The sequence below is a fragment of the Triticum dicoccoides genome, chromosome 6B (assembly GCF_002162155.2).
Source record: "Triticum dicoccoides isolate Atlit2015 ecotype Zavitan chromosome 6B, WEW_v2.0, whole genome shotgun sequence".
In the NCBI taxonomy this organism is placed as follows: domain Eukaryota; kingdom Viridiplantae; phylum Streptophyta; class Magnoliopsida; order Poales; family Poaceae; genus Triticum; species Triticum dicoccoides.
The window spans coordinates 15,168,023-15,177,143 of NC_041391.1; the positions used below are offsets into that span (position 1 = coordinate 15,168,023).

The 9,121-nt window shown below is 39.5% G+C and overlaps 1 pseudogene; it reads right to left on the minus strand.

Annotated features, from left to right (window-relative positions):
• Positions 1-1,412: 1,412 nt before the first annotated feature.
• The window catches only part of LOC119320557, a 12,830-nt pseudogene continuing 5,121 nt past the window's right edge, over positions 1,413-9,121 (minus strand).

Consider the following 9,121-nt stretch of genomic DNA (forward strand, 5'->3'; position numbering starts at 1 on the left):
GACAGGATGGTAACTGTTATGTTGTCATCCAAATTCAAGTATAAAGATAAAGGCTAACTTCTTACGAGCGAGCGAATCGAGGCCCACCGCTAGTAGGCTTGGGCCGAAGCGGACCGAAGCAATACGGATCAGTATCGAGGCCCACCGCCAGTAGGCTTGGGCCGAAGCGGAGCGAAGCAATACAGATCAGTATCGACCTAGGTCACATGTCATTTGTAAGCGCACGGGATAAGCCGCCGCACAGGATAAGTTGATCAGTTGTAAATGCCAGCATTTGTAACCTCCCCCGACATAGTGAAGATTTGCTAGCCGGTGCTCATGGTACTTTTCCCCTTCGTGTTGGAGGGGTTTCCACGTTAAATCCTTGTGTCCCTGACGTATCTCTAATGGTAACAGAGGCACATGTTTTAATCCATGTTTGGCCTCTCGTAAGAGATAAAACCGTACGTCATGTTTTGTGTTTGTGTTGATTTAGGATGAAGTACAAAATACATGTGATCGATGTAGTAATGGGAATGGGCCCTACTTTGGTAATGAGGCTCCTTTGGAAAAGACCATATCAGATTAAAACTAGAAGGTTGAATTATTTTCCTTTGACCGATGTTTTTCACCTGAAGACGTACACAATTACATGGGTATTATGGCCATGGTTGCCGGAAAGGATAGCCAGGTAGCTAATGACCATCCAGGGCATGTGTCGGAATGGCAAGGGGGCTTGCGAAACACTCCACCGACCGAGCATCAAATGTATGCACATGATATACCTCATAGTCCGCCACATGCCTACGAAGATAGGCCATCATGACAATGAATAAGGCAAGCATCGTGAGCCATTTAGGGCAGTGTCTCATCGGTCAGACGAATGTGACCCGACCTTGGCTCGTACTTTGAACCAAAGGAGGATGGTGCGACGCATCGCATCAAGCAGAAGTATTCGGCACCTAACACTCAACAGTGTCAGGTCATCCACTAACGATGATGGCAAGTTGCACACAACGCCTACAACTCTGCATACTAGTTCACACATGGTTAGATGATCATTGTGGTGCCCCACGCTATTAGGAAAAAGGCTACTAGCAGCGCGGGTAAATTGGCTACTAGTATCGCGCTACAGCTAAAAGTTAGTAGTAACATGGATGGCGCCCGCGCTACTACTAAAAAGTTAGTAGTAGCACGGATGCCACGCACGCTACTACTATTTGAAACCCGCGCTACTAATAACAAAATAGTAGTAGCGCATCTATTATACCACACGCTACTAGTATCTTAAATACCCCCCCCCCCACGCTACTACTAATAAATTAAGAATTAAAAAAAATAAAAATTAGATGCAGTATTCATGGATGAAGATCAGAGACACGTCCAATGAAACATAAATTAAGGTCACAGGACCATCTTAACACTTGCACCATTCATGGATATAACATTGAACATCTCAACTGCAGGAGATCACGTGATTCCATTTAACAGTAAACGCACACAACCGAAGGTGGGTACCTTTCCTAGTGTTCCACCAGCAGCCTAAACATACCACTTCTTTAGATGTATCTACCAAGGCTCGGAGTTCAGACGCTGGTGGACCCGAATCCTCCCTCCCCCAAATGATGGTATTGAGGTCCTCCACCTCGGCAACCTCCAGCGTCGCGATCACCTGGACGATCATCTTTGTGACACGGTTGCCGGGCTTCACGGCGAAGTCCACCTCCGAGTGGCTGAAGAGCACGACGCCCACCGGGCAGCGGTAGTCCGTGTCGATCACCCCTGCGGCCACGTCGGGAAAGTGAAAACTTGTTAGTGCTCGTCAGCGCCCAAATCCAGTAGGGTATTTTCTTACTTTTTAGCACATGCACACGAATCAATAGTAATAGCCATAGGCTGGTCCTTACTTGTTGCACGAGACGTGAAGAAGGGCGGGTCCCCTCTTGTTGCACGAACGAATCAACGGGAAACACCGCCGCGAGCCGTGAAGAAGGTCGGGTCCCCTCCTTCTGTAAATAGCTCAGGTGCCTAAAGTTGTAAGGAATCTTAATACAATGAACTCATAGTAATGCACAATAACTAGAAAAAGAAAAAATAACCATGAATCCTAAATAAAAAGATCATTCTACGAGTCAGGTTGACAATTTCGAGACGGCATAAGCATCCTAGATGAAAGAATAACCAGGATTTCTTATTCATTAGTGTTGATCTCCAAGGGCAGCTAGCAGTGTATGCTGATGCACAATGTACGCGTCGAACCCCCCAAAACCAAAAACATTTCTGAGTGAGCAACAAACCAACAGACTGCTCGACCCTAAAAACAAACATTTTTTTGTGACATTCCTTCTCCATTACTACAAAAGGCAGAGAAACAAACATTTTTTTTGTGATTTCCATTTTCTTTTACTACAAAAGGCAGTAGAATAAACTAGAATTTTTTGGTGTGTTTTTTCCTGCGCTTCGAAAGACAATACATAGAGCAAACAAACGGAATCCTCTCAAGATCTTTACTTTCTCTGTGGTGATTTGTGAACATCGCTACCAGCCTACATATATGGAGTAATTCTCAGAAAATGCATACGTGGAGTATCAATGGTTACTGTTTTAAATGATGAGAAAGATATATGTCTTGTGCGTGCAGATTGGTAATTAATCTTTTTTAAAGTTGATTGGCAATTCTTGTTATTCAATCTAATCTAAAAAATGAAAAAGACAAGGAGCATACACACCTTGACTCCCACAGGTGGAGATACACGGCTAGCTTAGCTCAATCAGAATACTATGGTTTCTGCAAAACTATAGTTTTGGAAACTGTGAGATGTTTGGCTAAACCAACAACAGTAGTTTCATAAACACTTGTATTCCTGAGAAAGATAGGGGCTTCTAGTTTTGCCTTCCAACCTTTTACCTCAAGGGTAATGTCAACAATAATAATTTATGAAAACCTACATCCAAGTGGATATATATATATCCGGATCGCTCCAACACAAAGTGCTTGCCAAAGAAAAAACTGTAAAAAGGAAAGGTGATTGATAACCCACAAGTATAGGGGATCGCAACAGTTTTCGAGGGTAGAGTATTCAACCCAAATTTATTGATTCGATACAAGGGGAGCCAAAGAATATTCTCAAGTATTAGTAGTTGAGTTGTCAATTCAACCACACCTGGATAACTTAATATCTACAACAAAGTATTTAGTAGCAAAGTAGTATGGAAATAACGGTAATAGTGGCAAAAGTAACAGTAGTAATTTTGTAGTAATTGTAACAGTGACAACGCTAAAGTAATTAAGCAAAGATCAATATTTGAAAAGCTCGTAGGCATTGGATCAGTGATGGATAATTATGTCGGATGCGATTCCTCATGCAATAGTTATAACATAGGGTGACATAGAACTAGCTCCAATTCATCAATGTAATGTAGGCATGTATTCCAAATATAGTCATACGTGCTTACGGAAAAGAACTTGCATGACGTCTTTTGTCCTACCCTCCCATGGCAGCGGGGTCCTATTGGAAACTATGGGATATTAAGGCCTCCTTTTAATAGAGTACCGGACCAAAGCATTAACACTTAGTGAATACATGAACTCCTCAAACTACGGTCATCACCGGGAGTGGTCCCGGTTATTGTCACTTCGGGGTTACCGGATCATAACACATAGTAGGTGACTATTGACTTGCAAGATAGGATCAAAAACTCACATATATTCATGAAAACATAATAGGTTCAGATCTGAAATCATGGCACTCGGGCCCTAATGACAAGCATTAAACATAGCAAAGTCATAGCAACATCAATCTTAGAACATAATGGATACTAGGGATCAAACCCTAACAAAATTAACTCGATTACATGGTAAATCTCATCCAACCCATCACCGTCCAGCAAGTCTGCGATGGAATTACTCACGCACGACGGTGAGCATCATGAAATTGGTGATGGAGGATGATTGATGATGACGACGACGACGAATACCTCTCTCTGGAGCCCCGAACAAACTCCAGATCAGCCTCCCAAGAGAGATTAGGGCTTGGCGGCGGCTCTGTATCGTAAAATGTGATGAATCCTTCTCTCTGATTTTTTTCTCCCCGAACGTGAATATATAGAGTTGGAGTTAAGGTCAGTGGAGCACCAGGGGGCCCACGAGGCAGGGAGGCATGCCCATGGGGGTAGGGCGTGCCCCCCACCCTCATGGACAGGGTGTGGGCCCCTTGGCCGTGATTCTTTTGCCACTATTTTTTATTAGTAACAAAAGTAATTTCCGTGGAGTTTCAAGTCATTCTGAGAACTTTTATTTTTGCACAAAAATAACACCATGTCAATTCTGCTGAAAACAGCGTTAGTCCGCGTTAGTTCCATCCAAATCATGTAAGTTAGAGTCCAAAACAAGGGAAAAAGTATTTGAAAAAGTAGATACGATGGAGACGTATCGACTCCCCCAAGCTTAAACCTTTGCTTATCCTCAAGCAATTCAATTGATAAACTGAAAGTGATAAAGAAAAACTTTTACAAACTCTGTTTGCTCTTGTTGTTGCAAATATGTAAAGCCAACATTCAAGTTTTCCGTAAAGATTATCAACTAACCATATTCACAATAACACTTAGGTCTCATGTTTACTCATATCAATGGCATAATCAACTAGCGAGCAATAATAATAAAACTCGGATGACAACACTTTCTCAAAACAATCATAATATGATATAACAAGATGGTATCTCGCTAGCCCTTTCTGAGACCGCAAAACATAAATGCAGAGCATCCCTGAAGATCAAGGACTGACTAGACATTGTATTTCATGGTAAAAGAGATCCAGTCATAGTCATACTCAATATAAATTAATAATAATGCATGCAAATGACAGCGGTGCTTCCAACTAGTGATTTTTAATAAGAGGGTGATGACTCAACATAAAAGTAAATAGATAGGCTCTTCGCAGAGGGAAGCAGGGATTTGTAGAGGTGCCAGAACTCGATTTGAAATAGAGATAAATAATATTTTGGGCCGCATACTTTCATTGTCAACATAACAACCAAGAGATCTCGATATCTTCCATGCTACACACATTATAGGCAGTTCCCAAACAGAATGGTAAAGTTTATACTCCTCCACCACCAACAATCATCAATCCATGGCTTGCCCGAAATAACGGGTGCCTCCAACTAACAACAATCCTGGGGGAGTTTTGTTTACAATTATTTTGATTTGATTTGAGCATGAGACTGGGCATCCCGGTGACCAGCCATTCTCTCATGAGTGAGGAGCGGAGTCCACTCCTCTTGAGAATAACCCGCCTAGCATGGAAGATACAGACAGCCCTAGTTGATACATGAGTTGTTCGAGCATACAAAACAGAATTTCATTTGAAGGTTTGGAGTTTGGCACATACAAAATTACTTGGAATGGCAGGTAGATACCGCATATAGAAAGGTATGGTGGACTCATATGGAATAACTTTGGGGTTTATGGATTTTGGATGCACAAGCAGTATTCCCACTTAGTACAAGTGAAGGCTAAAAAAAGACTGGGAAGAGACCAACTAGAGAGCGACAATAGTCATGAACATGCATTAAAATTAATCAACACTGAGTGCAAGCATGAGTATGATATAATCTACCATGAACATAAATATCATGGAGACTATGTTGATTTTGTTTCAACTACATGCGTGAACATGTGCCAAGTCAAGTCACTCGAATCATTCAAAGGAGGATACCACCCTACCATACCACATCACAACCATTTTAATAGCATGTTGGCACGCAAGGTAAACCATTATATACTCCTAGCTAATTAAGCATGACATAAGCAACTATAATCTCTAATTGTCATTGCAAATATGTTTTTTCATAATAGGCTGAATCAGGGACGATGAACTAATCATATTTACAAAAACAAGAGAGGTTGAGTTCATACCAGCTTCTCTCATCTCAATCAGTCCATCATATATCGTAATTATTGCCTTTCACTTGCACGATCGAACAGCGTGGATAATAATAACAGTGCACGTGCATTGGACTAAGCTGGAATCTGCAGGCATTCAATTCAAGGGAGAAGACAAGGTAATAAGGACTCTTTGTTAGATCAACAATAATGTATATGAGAGCCACTCAACATTTTCAGCGTGGTCTTCTCCTCTTGACCCTCAAAGAAAATAAAATAAATAAAACTATTTACACGGGAAAGCTCCCAACAAGCAAAATAAGAACGAGAAATCTTTTTGGATTTTTTTTAGTTACTATTACTACAGGCATGGGAAGTAAACTAGCTAAAAAGGTACAACTAATTACAGTTGATTGACGTGGTTGATTTCTTGACTAAAGGATATGAAACCATGCATGCATGTATTCATTAGAAGTAGAACATGTCTTGCGTTCTAAGTTTTCTATGTTGTTTCTGACAAATATTCCACTTGCTTTATCTGCACATATACATGCCAAAATGTGAATGTTATCTTCCAGCAAAAGAGATAGGAGAAACTAGAAGGAACAATATAAATATGCACACGCTAGCAACTTCAAATTTTATATTTGAGATTATGGCCATTTCTAATACTTCTCTTATGATGTACTCCGGCTTGACGCATAATATATCGTAATATAGGTTCAAACTTAGGAATTTTTATTTATATCTTATAAAGTCCTATAGCTTATTCTTATAGTATATGTTGTATAAAAATAAGTTAAGCTTGATGAGAAGTTTTCCATTTTTTAGATTTTTTTATGTATACGCAGAATATGATGCATGTGTCACTAAGTCGGCAAAAACACACCAATGTCATATTTTTGATCAAAAGAAAACTGTACATGTATGTCTATTACTTTTTCTTTGTTGTATTTCATACGAATATTGTAACCCCGCTTCTAAATTTTGTCTTTTGTTCCCATGATTTAAATAGTCACAAAAACTAAATCTAACCCCGCTTCTAAATTTGAGAGAATCCTGACTTTATTCTTAATGTGTAAATGTTCATACTAACATCGGATTACAAAATAATTTTCATTACTAGCTTACACAAAAATATTAATGTGTCGAACTAAAAAGAATGATGCAGTTTCTGTTAACATACAACAAAGAAAATGTTTGGTTATGAAGCTTTAGAATGCGCTTTCACTCCTTTGTTAAATCAAACTCAAAAGAGACATTCAGGAGTGGCACACATGTCATGCTATATTAGTGCCACCGGGATATAGACAATATATTTACCAAACACACAAATTGAATCGCACAATTTAAAGGAGGGAAAGATAGTACTTAATGATAAAACCAACTTATTTGTAAATTGTCCCATTAGAAATTGATTGAGAAATAGATCCTTTCTTTTGTTTAGCCTAAAATAGATCCTTTATATCACACACGAAACAATATGAATTGTTGCATGCTATCATTTGTAGTTATTCATTATAAAATAAGTTTACATTTGCATTTCAAACAAATATCGCATGTAACAAATGCTAAGATGTTCAACCCACATACACCTATTTAAAATAGGCTAGCCCGTGCAAACGCACGGGTTGATGACTAGTTATAAGTAATCATGTGAATTTGGTATTCGTTCGATATTTTGATGAGATGTATGTTGTCTCTCCTCTAGTGATGTTATGTGAACGTCGACTATATGACACTTCACCATGATTTGGGCCTAGGGGAAGGCATTGGGAAGTAATAAGTTGATGATGGGTTGCTAGAGTGACAGAAGCTTAAACCCTAGTTTATCACTAGTAGAAAAGGGGCCAATGGTCCAGGCCGGTCCAGCCCATTAGTCCCGGTTCAAACCAGAACCGGGACCAATGGGGGCATTGGACCCGGTTCGTGAGCCCCGGGGGCCGGCCAGGCCACGTGGGCCACTTGTCCCGGTTCGTCTGGACCTTTTGGTCCCGGTTGGAGGGACGAACCGGGACGAATGGTCCTCGCTCCTGGCCCACCACCATTGGTCCCGGTTGGTGGCATGAACCGGGACCAAAGGCTGCCCTTTAGTCCCGGTTCATGCCACCAACCGGGACTAAAGGGTTGGTCCTCGTTGCGGTCACAGTTTAGTCCCACCTCGCCAACCGAAGGGGAATCAGACCGGTTTATAAGCCCCTCCCTCTCTTCCTTGTTGAGCTCCTCTCAAAATGAAAATAGATGCCCTTATACAGGGAATTTAACCTAAATTCATACCGAATTTCTCTGAAGTTAGTAGAAATTTATTATGAATTTAGGTTAAATTTTCTCTATAAGCGCATCTATGCTCATTTCTAAGTAGTTTTTTATATAGTTTTTTTTCTTTTCTGCTATATTTATTTTTTTTTCTTTTTATTTGTGAGTTGTAATAAGTCATTAAAAATAAGCATCTATGCTCATTTTTTAGTAAAGTTAATCACAACTATTTTTTCTTCTATTTATTTTTGAATTGTAATAAGTCATTAAAAATGAGCATCTATGCTCATTTTTTTAGTAAAGTTAATCACAACTATTTTTGCTTCTATTTATTTCTGAGTAGTTTTTTATATAGTTTTTTTCTTTTCTGCTATATTTTTTTATTATTATTTCTGAGTTGTAATAAGTCATTAAAAATAAGCATCTATGCTCATTTTTTAGTAAAGTTAATCACAACTATTTTTTCTTCTATTTATTTCTGAATTGTAATAAGTCATTAAAAATAAGCATTTATGCTCATTTTTTTAGTAAAGTTAATCACAACTATTTTTGCTTCTATTTATTTCTGAGTAGTTTTTTATATAGTTTTTTTTCTTTTCTGCTATATTTATTTTTTTTCTTTTTATTTCTGAGTTGTAATAAGTCATTAAAAATAAAAAAGAGGCGCAATGCTCGTTAATTTGCTTCAAGCCTTTCAGAATAGTGTCAACTGCACTGCACATAGCTTTATGCAGTCTACCCTATTCCTCAAGGCTTGAAGCTAACCAACGTGCAGGTGAGCATTGAGTCTCTTCTTCATCGTCTCTGCACTCAGGGCTCATAAACAACTGCGAGTGCCTCTCGCTTGGTGAGGTGGGACTAAAAAAACAGCTGCAGAAAAAATCAACTAAAAAACAGCTGCAGAAAATAAAAATTTAGACGGGTCCATTGGTCCCGATTTGTGGCAACAACCGATACCAATGCCCCTCTTTGGTACCAGTTGGTGGCACCAACCGGGACCAA